The sequence below is a fragment of the Syngnathus scovelli genome, chromosome 3, assembly GCF_024217435.2.
Source record: "Syngnathus scovelli strain Florida chromosome 3, RoL_Ssco_1.2, whole genome shotgun sequence".
NCBI lineage: Eukaryota > Metazoa > Chordata > Actinopteri > Syngnathiformes > Syngnathidae > Syngnathus > Syngnathus scovelli.
The window spans coordinates 5399717-5423274 of record NC_090849.1 but is presented as its reverse complement, the minus strand read 5'-3'; the positions used below and the strand labels follow the sequence as shown (position 1 = coordinate 5423274).

Genomic DNA, 23558 nt, shown 5'->3' with positions numbered 1-23558 from the left:
CCGCTCGGCGGGGGCTATTTTCGGCCACTTGGCTCGTGCGCACGGCCTCCCGGATGTGCCGGGCGGGTGCGCGAGCTCGCCGGCCGCTGGAAGTCCAATGAGGCGCCGCGATCTCCTCCGCGGTGCTTATAAAGTGCCGATCCGCTCGGCTTGGAGCTATTTCCGGCCTCCCGTTGGTGCCGGGCGGCGTGCGCGAGCTCGCCGGCCGCGATCTCCTCCGCGGTGCTTATAAACAGCAGCATGCGCACGGCCTCCCAGAATTTGAACACATTTCGTCAATAAATTTCGCATATTGAATTTTGAAGTTTAATATAATGCAACAATTGAGCTGGACTTATACAAAGGATATATCATAAAATCGTAAATTTCCGTCGAATTTTAGGGGGTCGACTTATACACCGAGTCGACCTGTACACCGGCAAATACGGTAAATACGATTAAATAAAATGATACGACTGGCATAAAAACAAATATAAACCACATAAAAATAAAAGTCACCATTACGTTGAATTATTGGGAGCACCGAGCTTGTTTCTCAGAAACGAGCCGGTCCCATCCAGGCGTAATCGGAGACAATGAAACCCGAAGTGGTTAAGGTTTGTCTTTTAATGCAGGATGCTTGGTCTCCATGTGCCGAAGCAGTTTTGAAGGCTTCATTGGCTCGCTCGCTAGTTTCAGGGGCGATTGTGTCTATAAAATGCAAAATGTTGGGTCACCTCACGGCTTACGGCCATACTACCCTGAGAACGCCCGATCTCGTCCGATCTCGGAAGCTAAGCAGGGTCGGGCCTGGTTAGTATTTGGATGGGAGACCGCCTGGGAATACCAGGTGCTGTAAGCTTTTTCTTTTTCTTATGTGCACTTCAATCGTTTAAGAAGCTATTTTTTACAACACCCATCACGAATGGCATCCGGAAACAGCAAGCCTAATTTAAACTCCGACATTGAAACTATAACACGAGTTTGAAAGCTATATTATGTGGTGACATCCACAGCATTGTAGTTAAATTTTTTACCGCTAGAGAGCAGACTATGTACAGTGAGCATGGCTCCCTGTGAACTCAAAGCAGCAGGCTTGACTTGTAAAAGAACCCAACACAACACTTCCATGAAGTGTTTTTAAACTTTTCAAGGCATTTATTTTGATTCAGCAAAATGCAGGTCGCAACGGCAAATTCGTGCTACCGCATAAAAAGCTGTCAATAACTTTTCATGATAGCCATATTTCCAGAAAACACCAAAAGCCTTGGAAGAAAGACTGTTTCGGCCCTGGTTGTAAAAAATAACAAAAAAAAACAAAAGGGAAGGGTGACCGTCCGGGAATACCAGGTGCTGAAAGCCTTTTTTTTTTTTTTTTTTCCCACGTCAATTGTGAAAGGAAACTTTTACCACAGCCATCAAGTCCCGCCGCTGCTTGGCATGGTTTCAGGGGCGATTGTGTCTATAAAATGAAAAATTCTGAGCGGTCTCACGGCTTACGGCCATACTACCCTGAGAGCGCCCGATCTCGTCCGATCTCGGAGGCTAAGCAGGGTCGGGCCTGGTTAGTACTTGGATGGGAGACCGCCTGGGAATACCAGTGAAGGAATGAGGTCGAAATACAAAAAGTCCTGCCTCGCTACAAAAACAGATATGCTCAAACCTCATTGAATAAAGTACATAAGCAGACAAGTATATTCACATATTAAATAAATAAAAGAAACATTTGAAGCATATAATTATACCTACACACCAAATCAATAAAGAAGACATAACTAGACATTTTTGATAAGTGGTGATGAGAAAGGTTTTTATAACTTTATGATCTGATATATATATTTCTGAGGACTTTGAAATAACAAATGACTTTTGATATATTGCCTAAATAGCTTAATGACCCTTAAGGAACTGTGGAATGCATGCCTGATGTTTTTTCTCTGAATCATGGACACGGCCAGAGTCGTCTTGACCGTTCAGTACTTGATTGTATCTTATGTTTTGACTAATGCTAGACGCCAGTTTTTGATTACTACTGAACGCTCTGCACAGAGGGAAATAGTTTGCCTAACAAAGAAAAGATACGGTTGAATGCGGTACGACAGTGTATGTCCAAGATTGGAGAAGAATGTTCACAGGAAGGTCACGTGGAGATAAAACCAGTGGGTGCCAGAAGGAGCCACCCGAGAACTCGGCCAAAGATGATCGCCAAGGCCGAGAGACGGGATGGAAGACAACAGCCCCCTCCACACACACACACACACACACCAACAGCCCCCCCCCCCAACACACCGAGTCGCCCATAACCAGCACCACTCCCATGGAAGCAGACTCTCCTTCGAACTTGCCCCACCCCGAAGACTCATCGCCCATCAATCCCAGCCCACAATGTGCTACTGAATATAAAACTGATCTAACAACCTTGGACTTTGCCTTTTCTGAATGGAGACTTTCCGCTCTTGAAGGGCCCAGCGCTGTATTGTACTTTCCTGAAAACAGAGCTTTTTGAACAAGAATTGTGATTGAACTCAACCAATCTGTCTAAGTCTAATTTCTGCTTCAGTGTCTTTGCATTTTCCTAAATCTGAAGAAATTAAACGAGCACGCAGTGAGTAAATTGGATAACAGGTGATTGGCAAAGGCTTTTGCCGTGAGGCGCAGATAACGCGCTCCCTAAATTGTGGACAGAATCCAACAAATTTGAATTTGAATCTAGGAGGTTAAAAGTGTAATGGAATAAATCAGATGAATTATGTGGAAGTAGTTAAGATAAAAATAAAATAAAAGGAAGAAGAATGCAGAAGAAGTTGAATAATAATAAAGTCAAGGCAATTCAAATTTATTTATATAGCCCACAAGCAAGTCTCAAAGGGCTCCAAATGTACAAAAATTGCCAATTTAAAATACAAGAACAATAAGTGTGAGGGCCACAATGATGATCATGACAGCAAAAATATTTCTAATTGGTTTTGATAGGTACAAAGGGGGAACATGGAAGAAGGTTTTCAAAATTTGTGATATAGCGTGACTCAATTATCAAGAGTAAGTATTTCTTTTTAATTCTAAGAATTGGCATCAACAAAAAATGAGAACGATAATCCAAGGTTATAGTGTAAGTGGCAGGAGGAAGCTGTGTATATTTTTTAAACATTATTTTCAGTATCATTATTTTTTAGGAGGGTCAGTAATGCTTGTGAGAAGATGAATGAAGGAACAAGGTAACAGTAAAAGGGAGTGCTCTAAAAATGTTTGGTTCTTTGCCAGAGGTAGTTATTTGGAGGGATGAATTTAAACTGAAAGCAAAATGGAACTGTTTAGTGGAAGAAATATGGGAAGGTGGAAATATTGAAGTTACAGCTCAACACAAAGTGTCAAATAGTCTGAGTGTGAGATGTGAGCAAACTAAATGGGGAGTTAAATCATGTTCCAGTATTATGCATATTGGCAAACGATGTGAGGACAGGAGACCAGACAATTAGATATTAATTTTGGATTTAAAATAAAAAAGGGAAATTTTAATTGAGGAGAAAATTTTGCGTAGGGAGGGTTTTTTTTTTTACAATTTGATATTGTATGTTTTATGTGTGTGTTGTGGGATGACAGTTTGTCTGTAATGCTGTATGAATGTCAAGTCTGTACTTGGGATTGGGTTTGTGTATTGTGAATGGTTAACATGATTCAAGGTTGGGGTGATGTGATCACAGCAGAGGATAACATTCCTCTCACCTGAAAAATATAGAGATACTACAGATTTGAAAAAGCAAGATTGATCAGGGCTCATTTTGGACTAAATATGGGTTTAGGATTACTCTGGGGCACCATTGACAACAAAAGACTTCAATGGAGAAGGCCCATTTCAAGATTGTGACCAGACGTGACTATACCAGCATTGACAATCAAGACTCTGAGCCAAGACAGTGTATGACAACAACTCTGGACTTACCTGACAGTGTGACGAAATGTATGTGACGGAATTTGTGATGACTTGCTTTGTTTTGATGTTTTACCTAATTGTATTGCAGCCTCTAACAGCAACCCAGGGAGCAGATTGTGCTTTATTTGTTAAACTTGCGTTTACTTTGCAGGTTGTCAACTGCAGTCTTGGAGAATTTTGTGTCATGTCTGTGAACATGCATTAACAACTAACCCCTTACTTTTTATAATGAGTTTGTAAATGTGATCGGTTTCATGACAGGCTCGGCAGGCTCCAATTTTCTATTTCATGCGTGTGTGGGGATTATTATTTTTATCATTATGAATTTTATTTTTTTGGTATTATGGATGTTTATTGTACGGAGAGCTGCATGCGCAGCTACAGGTGGGTGGTGGCTTTTGTTCATACAGCCATGTGAGATGCTGCCAGTCGAGTTTCAGGGACTGAGAATTGGTGATTCCAGGCTAGGATGGCATCTGGAGGTACACCGAAGTCCAGCTGGCGATGGGTATGTCACCATGGACATTGTTATTTTTACTTTTTAACAATGTGTCAAAAGGGGGAGGTAAAAAAAAAAAAAAAAAAGGGGGGAATTGTGAGATTTTAAGTGTTTTCAGATTTGATGGTTTTTAAGTCTTCAACATGCTGGACGGAGGAGAAGAAGCAGCTTGGCAGAAATGAAGTGAATGGGAGACAACATCATGAGATGGAGCCAAAGCCTGGTAACAAGTGTGAAGAGTTTCAAAATAGCTTATAATAAACTGTAGACCTTCACAAGATAGGATCAAATAGGTGGGAGAGTATTAAATGTAAAAAATTAGAACAATAACATACAGACTCCAAACGAATTGGGGACAGGCGGATTATGAACGTTAAAGTTTGAATAACACATTATTCACGTGATTCATTTGCAGGATAAACAATGGAAGGGATTGATAAACTGAACAAATTTAAGATGATTGCGGAAGTATTATGTCGGAAACAAATAGATTCGACAAGTTTTTTCCCTATAAAATGGTGCCGTTTGGGTTTGAAGTACATAGTCGCTTCAAAGGAGGAAAAGCATGATTTAAGATATGTGATTAATCAATGAGAAGGCTATCCCTTGTACCAGGGGGGTCAAACTCATTTGTTCACGGGCCGCAGTGTAGTCATAGCTTCTTTCGGAGGACCGGTATGACTGTCCTACCCAAATAAATGTGTGAGCACCTCACATTATATAGAGTAAAAGCTACAAAACAAACTGGCAAGTAACTTGCTTTCAAATCAGACAAATAAAAACTGGTCTAATATTTAAAAATCAAATATTATTAAAAGTGAAGACAATTTGCAATTCGAGTAATGACACGTGAATAAAAAGCACAATTTGTCTTCGCGGGCTGCATAAAATCATGTGGCGGGCTGTATCTGGCCCCCAGGCCTTGAGTTTGACACCTGTGCCTTATACAAAGGTAAAGTAGGATTAGAATTTGATAAAACAGATATGGACATCATCATGTTCCATTAGAGTTCAAATTGCTTGCAATACAATTACAAATTAGTTAACACCTGTGTGATTGATTGATTGATTGATTGATTGATTGATTGATTGATTGATTGGTTGATTGATTGATTGATTGATTGATTGATTGATTGATTGATTGATTGATTGGTTGATTGGTTGATTGATTGATTGGTTGGTTTATTGATTGATTGAGTGATTCATTGAGTGACTGACTGAAGGGCTGAGTGACCGAATGGGCAATCGTTTGATGTCTCTGTCTATATGTATGTACTATATATGTATGTATGTATGTATGTATGTATTTCGTTATTTGTTTATGTATTTCTCTTGCACATTTTCTTTCTTATCTTCCACTTCTTTCGGCTGCTCCTGTTAGGGGCCGCGACTGCAGAGCGATCGTTTCCATATCTTTCTGTACCACCAACCATCTGCATGTCCTATCTTTGTCTCTGCCACACTCTCCATTATTTTGGCCAGTAGATTTCCAAGCCTCGCTTCTAACATTCTTTCCGATAACTTCATGCTTTGCTTAATCAACATAACAACACCTCTGTAGCTACTACAGTTTTGCGCATCGCCGTGGTCTGAATTAAGAAATAGAAGTCAACACCTTTCCGGGGAACTTCTCGCTTTTTAAAAATCTCCCCTCCCACCTCTCCTTGATAGTTCCATGCTGTCACTGGAATGTCGTCTAGGCCAATTGCCTTTCCACGGTCCATCTTTTACAAATGTCTGGGTATGAATTTTATCTATATTTATTTTTCTCACTCATTGGCGGCCCCACAGAGGGACTTGTAGCGGCTCCACAGAGGGACGTGGTGTGCCAACAGAGGGACCCTGGTGGCATCAACGATTTTGGTGACCTCAGTAAAACTGAGGTCAACAGAGGGAGTGAAGGAATGAGGTCGAAATACAAAAAGTCCTGCCTCGCTACAAAAACAGATATGCTCAAACCTCATTGAATAAAGTACATAAGCAGACAAGTATATTCACATATTAAATAAATAAAAGAAACATTTGAAGCATATAATTATACCTACACACCAAATCAATAAAGAAGACATAGTAACTAGACATTTTTGATAAGTGGTGATGAGAAAGGTTTTTATAACTTTATGATCTGATATATATATTTCTGAGGACTTTGAAATAACAAATGACTTTTGATATATTGCCTAAATAGCTTAATGACCCTTAAGGAACTGTGGAATGCATGCCTGATGTTTTTTCTCTGAATCATGGACACGGCCAGAGTCGTCTTGACCGTTCAGTACTTGATTGTATCTTATGTTTTGACTAATGCTAGACGCCAGTTTTTGATTACTACTGAACGCTCTGCACAGAGGGAAATAGTTTGCCTAACAAAGAAAAGATACGGTTGAATGCGGTACGACAGTGTATGTCCAAGATTGGAGAAGAATGTTCACAGGAAGGTCACGTGGAGATAAAACCAGTGGGTGCCAGAAGGAGCCACCCGAGAACTCGGCCAAACATGATCGCCAAGGCCGAGAGACGGGATGGAAGACAACAGCCCCCTCCACACACACACACACACACACCAACAGCCCCCCCCCCCAACACACCGAGTCGCCCATAACCAGCACCACTCCCATGGAAGCAGACTCTCCTTCGAACTTGCCCCACCCCGAAGACTCATCGCCCATCAATCCCAGCCCACAATGTGCTACTGAATATAAAACTGATCTAACAACCTTGGACTTTGCCTTTTCTGAATGGAGACTTTCCGCTCTTGAAGGGCCCAGCGCTGTATTGTACTTTCCTGAAAACAGAGCTTTTTGAACAAGAATTGTGATTGAACTCAACCAATCTGTCTAAGTCTAATTTCTGCTTCAGTGTCTTTGCATTTTCCTAAATCTGAAGAAATCAAACGAGCACGCAGTGAGTAAATTGGATAACAGGTGATTGGCAAAGGCTTTTGCCGTGAGGCGCAGATAACGCGCTCCCTAAATTGTGGACAGAATCCAACACCAGTTACCGTAAGCTTTTTTTTTTTTTTTTTTTCTTATGTGCACTTCAATCGTTTAAGCCAAGAACTTTTTACAGCACCCATCAAGAATGGCATTCGGAAACTGCAAGCCTAGTTTGAACTCCGACACTGAAACTACAACACGAGTTTAAAACCTACATTGTGTGGCGACAGCCATAGCATTGCAGTTCACGTTTTTACCGCTAGAGGACAGACTATGTACAGTGAATAAAGAGCATGGCTCCCTGTGAACTCAAAGCAGCAGTCTTTACTTGTAAAAGATCCCAGCACAACACATTGTGCTTCCATGTAGTGTTTTTACCTTTTTCATGACATTTATTTTGATACAGCCAAATGCAGGTTTTGTGCACTTCACTTTTCCGTTGGGCATTCGCGTAGAACCCTATTCCAGTTACGGCCAGATTCTTTTAGACTAGTGGTCCCCAAACTTTCTTGCGCCACGGACCGGCTACGCGTCAGAAATATTTTTGCGGACCTGCCTTTATATATATAAATAAACAATAAATCTATATAAATAAATACTACATTTATAATAAATATATATAAATAGGATTAAATAAAATGATACGACTGGCATAAAAACAAATATAAACCACATAAAAATAAAAGTCACCATTACGTTGAATTATTGGGAGCACCGAGCTTGTTTCTCAGAAACGAGCCGGTCCCATCCAGGCGTAATCGGAGACAATGAAACCCAAAGTGGTTAAGGTTTGTCTTTTAATGCAGGATGCTTGGTCTCCATGTGCCGAAGCAGTTTTGAAGGCTTCATTGGCTTGCTCGCTAGTTTCAGGGGCGATTGTGTCTATAAAATGCAAAATGTTGGGTCACCTCACGGCTTACGGCCATACTACCCTGAGAACGCCTGATCTCGTCTGATCTCGGAAGCTCAGCAGGGTCAGGCCTGGTTAGTACTTGGATGGGAGACTGCCTGGGAATACCAGGTGCTGTAAGCTTTTTCTTTTTCTTATGTGCACTTCAAGCTCTTTTTTTTTTTTTCTTATGTGCACTTCAATCGTTTAAGCCAAGAACTTTTTACAGCACCCATCACGAATGGCATTCGGAAACTGCAAGCCTAGTTTGAACTCCGACACTGAAACTACAACACGAGTTAAAAACCTCTATGTACAGTGAATAAAGAGCATGGCTCCCTGTGAACTCAAAGCAGCAGTCTTTACTTGTAAAAGAACCCAGCACAACACATTGCGCTTCCATGTAGTGTTTTTACCTTTTTCATGACATTTATTTTGATACAGCCAAATGCAGGTTTTTTGCACTTTACTTTTCCGTTGGGCATTCGCGTAGAACCCTATTCCAGTTACGGCCAGATTCTTTTAGACTAGTGGTCCCCAACCTTTCTTGCGCCACGGACCGGCTACGCGTCAGAAATATTTTTGCGGACCTGCCTTTATATATATAAATAAACAATAAATCTATATAAATAAATACTACATTTATAATAAGTATATATACCGTATTTGCCGGTGTATTGGTCGACCTTTTTCGATCCAAAATCGACTGAAAAAAATCGACCTCGACTTATACACCGAGTCATAAAATTTAACTTCGTATTCATCGCTTCAAATGTGATGGTAACCAAGGCCGTTTCTCATGCATCTCATTGTGCGTTGCACTTAGAAAATTTGAACCGGGCGGCGTGCGCGAGTGCGCGGCCCGCTGGAAGTCGAATGAGGCGCCGCGACCACCTCCGCGGTGCTTATAAACAGCCGATCCGCTCGGCGGGGGCTATTTTCGGCCACTTGGCTCGTGCGCACGGCCTCCCGGATGTGCATGGCGGGTGCGCGAGCTCGCCGGCCGCTGGAAGTCGAATGAGGCGCCGCGACCACCTCCGCGGTGCTTATAAACAGCCGATCCGCTCGGCGGGGGCTATTTTCGGCCACTTGGCTGGTGCGCACGGCCTCCCGGATGTGCCGGGCGGGTGCGCGAGCTCGCCGCCCGCCGGAAGTCGAATGAGGCGCCGCGACCACCTCCGCGGTGCTTATAAACAGCCGATCCGCTCGGCGGGGGCTATTTTCGGCCACTTGGCTCGTGCGCACGGCCTCCCGGATGTGCCGGGCGGGTGCGAGAGCTCGCCGGCCGCTGGAAGTCGAATGAGGCGCCGCGACCACCTCCGCGGTGCTTATAAACAGCCGATCCGCTCGGCGGGGGCTATTTTCGGCCACTTGGCTCGTGCGCACGGCCTCCCGGATGTGCCGGGCGGGTGCGCGAGCTCGCCGGCCGCTGGAAGTCGAATGAGGCGCCGCGACCACCTCCGCGGTGCTTATAAACAGCCGATCCGCTCGGCGGGGGCTATTTTCGGCCACTTGGCTCGTGCGCACGGCCTCCCGGATGTGCCGGGCGGGTGCGCGAGCTCGCCGGCCGCTGGAAGTCGAATGAGGCGCCGCGACCACCTCCGCGGTGCTTATAAACAGCCGATCCGCTCGGCGGGGGCTATTTTCGGCCACTTGGCTCGTGCGCACGGCCTCCCGGATGTGCCGGGCGGGTGCGCGATCTCGCCGGCCGCTGGAAGTCGAATGAGGCGCCGCGACCACCTCCGCGGTGCTTATAAACCGCCGATCCGCTCGGCGGGGGCTATTTTCGGCCACTTGGCTCGTGCGCACGGCCTCCCGGATGTGCCGGGCGGGTGCGCGAGCTCGCCGGCCGCTGGAAGTCGAATGAGGCGCCGCGACCACCTCCGCGGTGCTTATAAACAGCCGATCCGCTCGGCGGGGGCTATTTTCGGCCACTTGGGTCGTGCGCACGGCCTCCCGGATGTGCCGGGCGGGTGCGCGAGCTCGCCGGCCGCTGGAAGTCGAATGAGGCGCCGCGACCACCTCCGCGGTGCTTATAAACAGCCGATCCGCTCGGCGGGGGCTATTTTCGGCCACTTGGCTCGTGCGCACGGCCTCCCGGATGTGCCGGGCGGGTGCGCGAGCTCGCCGGCCGCTGGAAGTCGAATGAGGCGCCGCGACCACCTCCGCGGTGCTTATAAACAGCCGATCCGCTCGGCGGGGGCTATTTTCGGCCACTTGGCTCGTGCGCACGGCCTCCCGGATGTGCCGGGCGGGTGCGCGGGCTCGCCGGCCGCTGGAAGTCGAATGAGGCGCCGCGACCACCTCCGCGGTGCTTATAAACAGCCGATCCGCTCGGCGGGGGCTATTTTCGGCCACTTGGCTCGTGCGCACGGCCTCCCGGATGTGCCGGGCGGGTGCGCGAGCTCGCCGCCCGCCGGAAGTCGAATGAGGCGCCGCGACCACCTCCGCGGTGCTTATAAACAGCCGATCCGCTTGGCGGGGGCTATTTTCGGCCACTTGGCTCGTGCGCACGGCCTCCCGGATGTGCCGGGCGGGTGCGCGAGCTCGCCGGCCGCTGGAAGTCGAATGAGGCGCCGCGACCACCTCCGCGGTGCTTATAAACAGCCGATCCGCTCGGCGGGGGCTATTTTCGGCCACTTGGCTCGTGCGCACGGCCTCCCGGATGTGCCGGGCGGGTGCGCGAGCTCGCCGGCCGCTGGAAGTCGAATGAGGCGCCGCGACCACCTCCGCGGTGCTTATAAACAGCCGATCCGCTCGGCGGGGGCTATTTTCGGCCACTTGGCTCGTGCGCACGGCCTCCCGGATGTGCCGGGCGGGTGCGCGAGCTCGCCGGCCGCTGGAAGTCGAATGAGGCGCCGCGACCACCTCCGCGGTGCTTACAAACAGCCGATCCGCTCGGCGGGGGCTATTTTCGGCCACTTGGCTCGTGCGCACGGCCTCCCGGATGTGCCGCGCGGGTGCGCGATCTCGCCGGCCGCTGGAAGTCGAATGAGGCGCCGCGACCACCTCCGCGGTGCTTATAAACCGCCGATCCGCTCGGCGGGGGCTATTTTCGGCCACTTGGCTCGTGCGCACGGCCTCCCGGATGTGCATGGCGGGTGCGCGAGCTCGCCGGCCGCTGGAAGTCGAATGAGGCGCCGCGACCACCTCCGCGGTGCTTATAAACAGCCGATCCGCTCGGCGGGGGCTATTTTCGGCCACTTGGCTCGTGCGCACGGCCTCCCGGATGTGCCGGGCGGGTGCGCGAGCTCGCCGGCCGCTGGAAGTCGAATGAGGCGCCGCGACCACCTCCGCGGTGCTTATAAACAGCCGATCCGCTCGGCGGGGGCTATTTTCGGCCACTTGGCTCGTGCGCACGGCCTCCCGGATGTGCCGGGCGGGTGCGCGAGCTCGCCGGCCGCTGGAAGTCGAATGAGGCGCCGCGACCACCTCCGCGGTGCTTATAAACAGCCGATCCGCTCGGCGGGGGCTATTTTCGGCCACTTGGCTCGTGCGCACGGCCTCCCGGATGTGCCGGGCGGGTGCGCGGGCTCGCCGGCCGCTGGAAGTCGAATGAGGCGCCGCGACCACCTCCGCGGTGCTTATAAACAGCCGATCCGCTCGGCGGGGGCTATTTTTGGCCACTTGGCTCGTGCGCACGGCCTCCCGGATGTGCCGGGCGGGTGCGCGAGCTCGCCGGCCGCTGGAAGTCGAATGAGGCGCCGCGACCACCTCCGCGGTGCTTATAAACAGCCGATCCGCTCGGCGGGGGCTATTTTCGGCCACTTGGCTCGTGCGCACGGCCTCCCGGATGTGCCGGGCGGGTGCGCGAGCTCGCCGGCCGCTGGAAGTCGAATGAGGCGCCGCGACCACCTCCGCGGTGCTTATAAACAGCCGATCCGCTCGGCGGGGGCTATTTTCGGCCACTTGGCTCGTGCGCACGGCCTCCCGGATGTTCCGGGCGGGTGCGCGAGCTCGCCGGCCGCTGGAAGTCGAATGAGGCGCCGCGACCACCTCCGCGGTGCTTATAAACAGCCGATCCGCTCGGCGGGGGCTATTTTCGGCCACTTGGCTCGTGCGCACGGCCTCCCGGATGTGCCGGGCGGGTGCGCGAGCTCGCCGGCCGCTGGAAGTCGAATGAGGCGCCGCGACCACCTCCGCGGTGCTTATAAACAGCCGATCCGCTCGGCGGGGGCTATTTTCGGCCACTTGGCTCGTGCGCACGGCCTCCCGGATGTGCCGGGCGGGTGCGCGAGCTCGCCGGCCGCTGGAAGTCGAATGAGGCGCCGCGACCACCTCCGCGGTGCTTATAAACAGCCGATCCGCTCGGCGGGGGCTATTTTCGGCCACTTGGCTCGTGCGCACGGCCTCCCGGATGTGCCGGGCGGGTGCGCGAGCTCGCCGGCCGCTGGAAGTCGAATGAGGCGCCGCGACCACCTCCGCGGTGCTTATAAACAGCCGATCCGCTCGGCGGGGGCTATTTTCGGCCACTTGGCTCGTACGCACGGCCTCCCGGATGTGCCGGGCGGGTGCGCGAGCTCGCCGGCCGCTGGAAGTCGAATGAGGCGCCGCGACCACCTCCGCGGTGCTTATAAACTGCCGATCCGCTCGGCGGGGGCTATTTTCGGCCACTTGGCTCGTGCGCACGGCCTCCCGGATATGCCGGGCGGGTGCGCGAGCTCGCCGGCCGCTTGAAGTCGAATGAGGCGCCGCGACCACCTCCGCGGTGCTTATAAACAGCCGATCCGCTCGGCGGGGGCTATTTTCGGCCACTTGGCTCGTGCGCACGGCCTCCCGGATGTGCCGGGCGGGTGTGCGAGCTCGCCGCCCGCCGGAAGTCGAATGAGGCGCCGCGACCACCTCCGCGGTGCTTATAAACAGCCGATCCGCTCGGCGGGGGCTATTTTCGGCCACTTGGCTCGTGCGCACGGCCTCCCGGATGTGCCGGGCGGGTGCGCGAGCTCGCCGGCCGCTGGAAGTCGAATGAGGCGCCGCGACCACCTCCGCGGTGCTTATAAAACGCCGATCCGCTCGGCGGGGGCTATTTTCGGCCACTTGGCTCGTGCGCACGGCCTCCCGGATGTGCCGGGCGGGTGCGCGAGCTCGCCGGCCGCTGGAAGTCGAATGAGGCGCCGCGACCACCTCCGCGGTGCTTATAAACAGCCGATCCACTCGGCGGGGGCTATTTTCGGCCACTTGGCTCGTGCGCACGGCCTCCCGGATGTGCCGGGCGGGTGCGCGAGCTCGCCGGCCGCTGGAAGTCGAATGAGGCGCCGCGACCACCTCCGCGGTGCTTATAAACAGCCGATCCGCTCGGCGGGGGCTATTTTCGGCCACTTGGCTCGTGCGCACGGCCTCCCGGATGTGCCGGGCGGGTGCGCGAGCTCGCCGCCCGCTGGAAGTCGAATGAGGCGCCGCGACCACCTCCGCGGTGCTTATAAACAGCCGATCCGCTCGGCGGGGGCTATTTTCGGCCACTTGGCTCGTGCGCACGGCCTCCCGGATGTGCCGGGCGGGTGCGCGAGCTCGCCGGCCGCTGGAAGTCGAATGAGGCGCCGCGACCACCTCCGCGGTGCTTATAAACAGCCGATCCGCTCGGCGGGGGCTATTTTCGGCCACTTGGCTCGTGCGCACGGCCTCCCGGATGTGCCGGCCGGGTGCGCGAGCTCGCCGGCCGCTGGAAGTCGAATGAGGCGCCGCGACCACCTCCGCGGTGCTTATAAACAGCCGATCCGCTCGGCGGGGGCTATTTTCGGCCACTTGGCTCGTGCGCACGGCCTCCCGGATGTGCCGGGCGGGTGCGCGAGCTCGCCGGCCGCTGGAAGTCGAATGAGGCGCCGCGACCACCTCCGCGGTGCTTATAAACAGCCGATCCGCTCGGCGGGGGCTATTTTCGGCCACTTGGCTCGTGCGCACGGCCTCCCGGATGTGCCGGGCGGGTGCGCGAGCTCGCCGGCCGCTGGAAGTCGAATGAGGCGCCGCGACCACCTCCGCGGTGCTTACAAACAGCCGATCCGCTCGGCGGGGGCTATTTTCGTCCACTTGGCTCGTACGCACGGCCTCCCGGATATGCCGGGCGGGTGCGCGAGCTCGCCGGCCGCTGGAAGTCGAATGAGGCGCCGCGACCACCTCCGCGGTGCTTATAAACAGCCGATCCGATCGGCGGGGGCTATTTTCGGCCACTTGGCTCCTGCGCACGGCCTCCCGGATGTGCCGGGCGGTTGCGCGAGCTCGCCGGCCGCTGGAAGGCGAATGAGGCGCCGCGACCACCTCCGCGGTGCTTACAAACAGCCGATCCGCTCGGCGGGGGCTATTTTCGTCCACTTGGCTCGTGCGCACGGCCTCCCGGATGTGCCGGGCGGGTGCGCGAGCTCGCCGGCCGCTGGAAGTCGAATGAGGCGCCGCGACCACCTCCGCGGTGCTTATAAACAGCCGATCCGCTCGGCGGGGGCCATTTTCGGCCACTCTACTCGTGCGCACGGCCTCCCGGATGTGCCGGGCGGGTGCGCGAGCTCGCCGGCCGCTGGAAGTCGAATGAGGCGCCGCGACCACCTCCGCGGTGCTTATAAACAGCCGATCCGCTCGGCGGGGGCTATTTTCGGCCACTTGGCTCGTGCGCACGGCCTCCCGGATGTGCCGGGCGGGTGCGCGAGCTCGCCGGCCGCTGGAAGTCGAATGAGGCGCCGCGACCACCCCCGCGGTGCTTATAAACAGCCGATCCGCTCGGCGGGGGCTATTTTCGGCCACTTGGCTCGTGCGCACCGCCTCCCGGATGTGCCAGGCGGGTGCGCGGGCTCGCCGGCCGCTGGAAGTCGAATGAGGCGCCGCGACCACCTCCGCGGTGCTTATAAACAGCCGATCCGCTCGGCGGGGGCTATTTTCGGCCACTTGGCTCGTGCGCACGGCCTCCCGGATGTGCCGGGCGGGTGCGAGAGCTCGCCGGCCGCTGGAAGTCGAATGAGGCGCCGCGACCACCTCCGCGGTGCTTATAAACAGCCGATCCGCTCGGCGGGGGCTATTTTCGGCCACTTGGCTCGTGCGCACGGCCTCCCGGATGTGCCGGGCGGGTGCGCGAGCTCGCCGGCCGCTGGAAGTCGAATGAGGCGCCGCGACCACCTCCGCGGTGCTTATAAACAGCCGATCCGCTCGGCGGGGGCTATTTTCGGCCACTTGGCTCGTGCGCACGGCCTCCCGGATGTGCCGGGCGGGTGCGCGAGCTCGCCGGCCGCTGGAAGTCGAATGAGGCGCCGCGACCACCTCCGCGGTGCTTATAAACAGCCGATCCGCTCGGCGGGGGCTATTTTCGGCCACTTGGCTCGTGCGCACGGCCTCCCGGATGTGCCGGGCGGGTGCGCGATCTCGCCGGCCGCTGGAAGTCGAATGAGGCGCCGCGACCACCTCCGCGGTGCTTATAAACCGCCGATCCGCTCGGCGGGGGCTATTTTCGGCCACTTGGCTCGTGCGCACGGCCTCCCGGATGTGCCGGGCGGGTGCGCGAGCTCGCCGGCCGCTGGAAGTCGAATGAGGCGCCGCGACCACCTCCGCGGTGCTTATAAACAGCCGATCCGCTCGGCGGGGGCTATTTTCGGCCACTTGGCTCGTGCGCACGGCCTCCCGGATGTGCCGGGCGGGTGCGCGGGCTCGCTGGCCGCTGGAAGTCGAATGAGGCGCCGCGACCACCTCCGCGGTGCTTATAAACAGCCGATCCGCTCGGCGGGGGCTATTTTCGGCCACTTGGCTCGTGCGCACAGCCTCCCGGATGTGCCGGGCGGGTGCGTGAGCTCGCCGGCCGCTGGAAGTCGAATGAGGCGCCGCGACCACCTCCGCGGTGCTTATAAACAGCCGATCCGCTCGGCGGGGGCTATTTTCGGCCACTTGGCTCGTGCGCACGGCCTCCCGGATGTGCCGGGCGGGTGCGCGAGCTCGCCGGCCGCTGGAAGTCGAATGAGGCGCCGCGAGCACCTCCGCGGTGCTTATAAACAGCCGATCCGCTCGGCGGGGGCTATTTTCGGCCACTTGGCTCGTGCGCACGGCCTCCCGGATGTGCCGGGCGGGTGCGCGAGCTCGCCGGCCGCTGGAAGTCGAATGAGGCGCCGCGACCACCTCCGCGGTGCTTATAAACAGCCGATCCGCTCGGCGGGGGCTATTTTCGGCCACTTGGCTCGTGCGCACGGCCTCCCGGATGTGCCGGGCGGGTGCGCGAGCTCGCCGGCCGCTGGAAGTCGAATGAGGCGCCGCGACCACCTCCGCGGTGCTTATAAACAGCCGATCCGCTCGGCGGGGGCTATTTTCGGCCACTTGGCTCGTGCGCACGGCCTCCCGGATGTGCATGGCGGGTGCGCGAGCTCGCCGGCCGCTGGAAGTCGAATGAGGCGCCGCGACCACCTCCGCGGTGCTTATAAACAGCCGATCCGCTCGGCGGGGGCTATTTTCGGCCACTTGGCTCGTGCGCACGGCCTCCCGGATGTGCCGGGCGGGTGCGCGAGCTCGCCGCCCGCCGGAAGTCGAATGAGGCGCCGCGACCACCTCTGCGGTGTTTATAAACAGCCGATCCGCTCGGCGGGGGCTATTTTCGGCCACTTGGCTCGTGCGCTCGGCCTCCCGGATGTGCCGGGCGGGTGCGCGAGCTCGCCGGCCGCTGGAAGTCGAATGAGGCGCCGCGACCACCTCCGCGGTGCTTATAAACAGCCGATCCGCTCGGCGGGGGCTATTTTCGGCCACTTGGCTCGTGCGCACGGCCTCCCGGATGTGCATGGCGGGTGCGCGAGCTCGCCGGCCGCTGGAAGTCGAATGAGGCGCCGCGACCACCTCCGCGGTGCTTATAAACAGCCGATCCGCTCGGCGGGGGCTATTTTCGGCCACTTGGCTGGTGCGCACGGCCTCCCGGATGTGCCGGGCGGGTGCGCGAGCTCGCCGCCCGCCGGAAGTCGAATGAGGCGCCGCGACCACCTCCGCGGTGCTTATAAACAGCCGATCCGCTCGGCGGGGGCTATTTTCGGCCACTTGGCTCGTGCGCACGGCCTCCCGGATGTGCCGGGCGGGTGCGAGAGCTCGCCGGCCGCTGGAAGTCGAATGAGGCGCCGCGACCACCTCCGCGGTGCTTATAAACAGCCGATCCGCTCGGCGGGGGCTATTTTCGGCCACTTGGCTCGTGCGCACGGCCTCCCGGATGTGCCGGGCGGGTGCGCGAGCTCGCCGGCCGCTGGAAGTCGAATGAGGCGCCGCGACCACCTCCGCGGTGCTTATAAACAGCCGATCCGCTCGGCGGGGGCTATTTTCGGCCACTTGGCTCGTGCGCACGGCCTCCCGGATGTGCCGGGCGGGTGCGCGAGCTCGCCGGCCGCTGGAAGTCGAATGAGGCGCCGCGACCACCTCCGCGGTGCTTACAAACAGCCGATCCGCTCGGCGGGGGCTATTTTCGTCCACTTGGCTCGTGCGCACGGCCTCCCGGATGTGCCGGGCGGGTGCGCGATCTCGCCGGCCGCTGGAAGTCGAATGAGGCGCCGCGACCACCTCCGCGGTGCTTATAAACCGCCGATCCGCTCGGCGGGGGCTATTTTCGGCCACTTGGCTCGTGCGCACGGCCTCCCGGATGTGCCGGGCGGGTGCGCGAGCTCGCCGGCCGCTGGAAGTCGAATGAGGCGCCGCGACCACCTCCGCGGTGCTTATAAACAGCCGATCCGCTCGGCGGGGGCTATTTTCGGCCACTTGGCTCGTGCGCACGGCCTCCCGGATGTGCCGGGCGGGTGCGCGAGCTCGCCGGCCGCTGGAAGTCGAATGAGGCGCCGCGACCACCTCCGCGGTGCTTATAAACAGCCGATCCGCTCGGCGGGGGCTATTTTCGGCCACTTGGCTCGTGCGCACGGCCTCCCGGATGTGCCGGGCGGGTGCGCGAGCTCGCCGGCCGCTGGAAGTCGAATGAGGCGCCGCGACCACCTCCGCGGTGCTTATAAACAGCCGATCCGCTCGGCGGGGGCTATTTTCGGCCACTTGGCTCGTGCGCACGGCCTCCCGGATGTGCCGGGCGGGTGCGCGGGCTCGCCGGCCGCTGGAAGTCGAATGAGGCGCCGCGACCACCTCCGCGGTGCTTATAAACAGCCGATCCGCTCGGCGGGGGCTATTTTTGGCCACTTGGCTCGTGCGCACGGCCTCCCGGATGTGCCGGGTGGGTGCGCGAGCTCGCCGGCCGCTGGAAGTCGAATGAGGCGCCGCGACCACCTCCGCGGTGCTTATAAACAGCCGATCCGATCGGCGGGGGCTATTTTCGGCCACTTGGCTCCTGCGCACGGCCTCCCGGATGTGCCGGGCGGGTGCGCGAGCTCGCCGGCCGCTGGAAGTCGAATGAGGCGCCGCGACCACCTCCGCGGTGCTTACAAACAGCCGATCCGCTCGGCGGGGGCTATTTTCGTCCACTTGGCTCGTGCGCACGGCCTCCCGGATGTGCCGGGCGGGTGCGCGAGCTCGCCGGCCGCTGGAAGTCGAATGAGGCGCCGCGACCACCTCCGCGGTGCTTATAAACAGCCGATCCGCTCGGCGGGGGCTATTTTCGGCCACTTGGCTCGTGCGCACGGCCTCCCGGATGTGCCGGGCGGGTGCGCGAGCTCGCCGCCCGCCGGAAGTCGAATGAGGCGCCGCGACCACCTCTGCGGTGTTTATAAACAGCCGATCCGCTCGGCGGGGGCTATTTTCGGCCACTTGGCTCGTGCGCTCGGCCTCCCGGATGTGCCGGGCGGGTGCGCGAGCTCGCCGGCCGCTGGAAGTCGAATGAGGCGCCGCGACCACCTCCGCGGTGCTTATAAACAGCCGATCCGCTCGGCGGGGGCTATTTTCGGCCACTTGGCTCGTGCGCACGGCCTCCCGGATGTGCCGGGCGGGTGCGCGAGCTCGCCGGCCGCTGGAAGTCGAATGAGGCGCCGCGACCACCTCCGCGGTGCTTATAAACAGCCGATCCGCTCGGCGGGGGCTATTTTCGGCCACTTGGCTCGTGCGCACGGCCTCCCGGATGTGCCGGGCGGGTGCGCGAGCTCGCCGGCCGCTGGAAGTCGAATGAGGCGCCGCGACCACCTCCGCGGTGCTTATAAACTGCCGATCCGCTCGGCGGGGGCTATTTTCGGCCACTTGGGTCGTGCGCACGGCCTCCCGGATGTGCCGGGCGGGTGCGCGAGCTCGCCGGCCGCTGGAAGTCGAATGAGGCGCCGCGACCACCCCCGCGGTGCTTATAAACAGCCGATCCGCTCGGCGGGGGCTATTTTCGGCCACTTGGCTCGTGCGCACGGCCTCCCGGATGTGCCGGGCGGGTGCGCGAGCTCGCCGGCCGCTGGAAGTCGAATGAGGCGCCGCGACCACCTCCGCGGTGCTTACAAACAGCCGATCCGCTCGGCGGGGGCTATTTTCGTCCACTTGGCTCGTGCGCACGGCCTCCCGGATATGCCGGGCGGGTGCGCGAGCTCGCCGGCCGCTGGAAGTCGAATGAGGCGCCGCGACCACCTCCGCGGTGCTTATAAACAGCCGATCCGATCGGCGGGGGCTATTTTCGGCCACTTGGCTCGTGCACACGGCCTCCCGGATGTGCCGGGCGGGTGCGCGAGCTCGCCGGCCGCTGGAAGTCGAATGAGGCGCCGCGACCACCTCCGCGGTGCTTACAAACAGCCGATCCGCTCGGCGGGGGCTATTTTCGTCCACTTGGCTCGTGCGCACGGCCTCCCGGATGTGCCGGGCGGGTGCGCGAGCTCGCCGGCCGCTGGAAGTCGAATGAGGCGCCGCGACCACCTCCGCGGTGCTTATAAAACGCCGATCCGCTCGGCGGGGGCTATTTTCGGCCACTTGGCTCGTGCGCACGGCCTCCCGGATGTGCCGGGCGGGTGCGCGAGCTCGCCGGCCGCTGGAAGTCGAATGAGGCGCCGCGACCACCTCCGCGGTGCTTATAAACAGCCGATCCGCTCGGCGGGGGCTATTTTCGGCCACTTGGCTCGTGCGCACGGCCTCCCGGATGTGCCGGGCGGGTGCGCGAGCTCGCCGGCCGCTGGAAGTCGAATGAGGCGCCGCGACCACCTCCGCGGTGCTTATAAACAGCCGATTGCTCGGCGGGGGCTATTTTCGGCCACTTGGCTCGTGCGCACGGCCTCCCGGATGTGCCGGGCGGGTGCGCGAGCTCGCCGGCCGCTGGAAGTCGAATGAGGCGCCGCGACCACCTCCGCGGTGCTTATAAACAGCCGATCCGCTCGGCGGGGGCTATTTTCGTCCACTTGGCTCGTGCGCACGGCCTCCCGGATGTGCCGGGCGGGTGCGCGAGCTCGCCGGCCGCTTGAAGTCGAATGAGGCGCCGCGACCACGTCCGCGGTGCTTATAAACAGCCGATCCGCTCGGCGGGTGCTATTTTCGGCCACTTGGCTCGTGCGCACGGCCTCCCGGATGTGCCGGGCGGGTGCGCGAGCTCGCCGGCCGCTGGAAGTCGAATGAGGCGCCGCGACCACCTCCGCGGTGCTTATAAACAGCCGATCCGCTCGGCGGGGGCTATTTTTGGCCACTTGGCTCGTGCGCACGGCCTCCCGGATGTGCCGGGCGGGTGCACGAGCTCGCCGGCCGCTGGAAGTCGAATGAGGCGCCGCGACCACCTCCGCGGTGCTTATAAACAGCCGATCCGCTCGGCGGGGGCTATTTTCGTCCACTTGGCTCGTGCGCACAGCCTCCCGGATGTGCCGGGCGGGTGCGCGAGCTCGCCGGCCGCTGGAAGTCGAATGAGGCGCCGCGACCACCTCCGCGGTGCTTATAAACAGCCGATCCGCTCGGCGGGGGCTATTTTCGGCCACTTGGCTCGTGCGCACGGCCTCCCGGATGTGCCGGGCGGGTGCGCGAGCTCGCCGGCCGCTTGAAGTCGAATGAGGCGCCGCGACCACCTCCGCGGTGCTTATAAACAGCCGATCCGCTCGGCGGGGGCTATTTTCGGCCACTTGGCTCGTGCGCACGGCCTCCCGGATGTGCCGGGCGGGTGCGCGAGCTCGCCGGCCGCTGGAAGTCGAATGAGGCGCCGCGACCACCTCCGCGGTGCTTATAAACTGCCGATCCGCTCGGCGGGGGCTATTTTCGGCCACTTGGCTCGTGCGCACGGCCTCCCGGATGTGCCGGGCGGGTGCGCGAGCTCGCCGGCCGCTGGAAGTCGAATGAGGCGCCGCGACCACCTCCGCGGTGCTTATAAACAGCCGATCCGCTCGGCGGGGGCTATTTTCGGCCACTTGGCTCGTGCGCACGGCCTCCCGGATGTGCCGGGCGGGTGCGCGAGCTCGCCGGCCGCTGGAAGTCGAATGAGGCGCCGCGACCACCTCCGCGGTGCTTACAAACAGCCGATCCGCTCGGCGGGGGCTATTTTCGTCCACTTGGCTCGTGCGCACGGCCACCCGGATATGCCGGGCGGGTGCGCGAGCTCGCCGGCCGCTGGAAGTCGAATGAGGCGCCGCGACCACCTCCGCGGTGCTTATAAACAGCCGATCCGATCGGCGGGGGCTATTTTCGGCCACTTGGCTCGTGCGCACGGCCTCCCGGATGTGCCGGGCGGGTGCGCGAGCTCGCCGGCCGCTGGAAGTCGAATGAGGCGCCGCGACCACCTCCGCGGTGCTTACAAACAGCCGATCCGCTCGGCGGGGGCTATTTTCGTCCACTTGGCTCGTGCGCACGGCCTCCCGGATGTGCCGGGCGGGTGCGCGAGCTCGCCGGCCGCTGGAAGTCGAATGAGGCGCCGCGACCACCTCCGCGGTGCTTATAAACAGCCGATCCGCTTGGCGGGGGCTATTTTCGGCCACTTGGCTCGTGCGCACGGCCTCCCGGATGTGCCGGGCGGGTGCGCGAGCTCGCCGGCCGCTGGAAGTCGAATGAGGCGCCGCGGCCACCTCCGCGGTGCTTATAAACAGCCGATCCGCTCGGCGGGGGCTATTTTCGGCCACTTGGCTCGTGCGCACGGCCTCCCGGATGTGCCGGGCGGGTGCGCGGGCTCGCCGGCCGCTGGAAGTCGAATGAGGCGCCGCGACCACCTCCGCGGTGCTTATAAACAGCCGATCCGCTCGGCGGGGGCTATTTTCGGCCACTTGGCTCGTGCGCACGGCCTCCCGGATGTGCCGGGCGGGTGCGCGAGCTCGCCGGCCGCTGGAAGTCGAATGAGGCGCCGCGACCACCCCCGCGGTGCTTATAAACAGCCGATCCGCTCGGCGGGGGCTATTTTCGTCCACTTGGCTCGTGCGCACGGCCTCCCGGATGTGCCGGGCGGGTGCGCGAGCTCGCCGGCCGCTGGAAGTCGAATGAGGCGCCGCGACCACCTCCGCGGTGCTTATAAACAGCCGATCCGCTCGGCGGGGGCTATTTTCGGCCACTTGGCTCGTGCGCACGGCCTCCCGGATGTGCCGGGCGGGTGCGCGAGCTCGCCGGCCGCTGGAAGTCGAATGAGGCGCCGCGACCACCCCCGCGGTGCTTATAAACAGCCGATCCGCTCGGCGGGGGCTATTTTCGGCCACTTGGCTCGTGCGCACGGCCTCCCGGATGTGCCGGGCGGGTGCGCGGGCTCGCCGGCCGCTGGAAGTCGAATGAGGCGCCGCGACCACCTCCGCGGTGCTTATAAACAGCCGATCCGCTCGGCGGGGGCTATTTTCGGCCACTTGGCTCGTGCGCACGGCCTCCCGGATGTGCCGGGCGGGTGCGCGAGCTCGCCGGCCGCTGGAAGTCGAATGAGGCGCCGCAACCACCCCCGCGGTGCTTATAAACAGCCGATCCGCTCGGCGGGGGCTATTTTCGGCCACTTGGCTCGTGCGCACGGCCTCCCGGATGTGCCAGGCGGGTGCGCGGGCTCGCCGGCCGCTGGAAGTCGAATGAGGCGCCGCGACCACCTCCGCGGTGCTTATAAACAGCCGATCCGCTCGGCGGGGGCTATTTTCGGCCACTTGGCTCGTGCGCACGGCCTCCCGGATGTGCCGGGCGGGTGCGCGAGCTCGCCGGCCGCTGGAAGTCGAATGAGGCGCCGCGACCACCTCCGCGGTGCTTATAAACAGCCGATCCGCTCGGCGGGGGCTATTTTCGGCCACTTGGCTCGTGCGCACGGCCTCCCGGATGTGCCGGGCGGGTGCGCGAGCTCGCCGGCCGCTGGAAGTCGAATGAGGCGCCGCGACCACCTCCGCGGTGCTTATAAACAGCCGATCCGCTCGGCGGGGGCTATTTTCGGCCACTTGGCTCGTGCGCACGGCCTCCCGGATGTGCCGGGCGGGTGCACGAGCTCGCCGGCCGCTGGAAGTCGAATGAGGCGCCGCGACCACCTCCGCGGTGCTTATAAACAGCCGATCCGCTCGGCGGGGGCTATTTTCG

General features: G+C 58.8%; 2 non-coding genes and 1 pseudogene across 2 annotated transcripts; all 3 read left to right on the top strand.

Annotated features, from left to right (window-relative positions):
- The first annotated feature begins 722 nt into the window (after positions 1-722).
- On the top strand, positions 723-841 carry LOC125965918 (5S ribosomal RNA). The gene has a single exon (XR_007480012.1). It is a non-coding gene; the product is annotated as a 5S ribosomal RNA (ribosomal RNA).
- A 632-nt stretch (positions 842-1473) lies between these two features.
- LOC125965903 (5S ribosomal RNA) lies at positions 1474-1591 on the top strand (annotated as a pseudogene).
- A 6668-nt stretch (positions 1592-8259) lies between these two features.
- Positions 8260-8378, top strand: LOC125965893 (5S ribosomal RNA). The gene has a single exon (XR_007479996.1). It is a non-coding gene; the product is annotated as a 5S ribosomal RNA (ribosomal RNA).
- The last annotated feature ends 15180 nt before the right edge of the window (positions 8379-23558 follow it).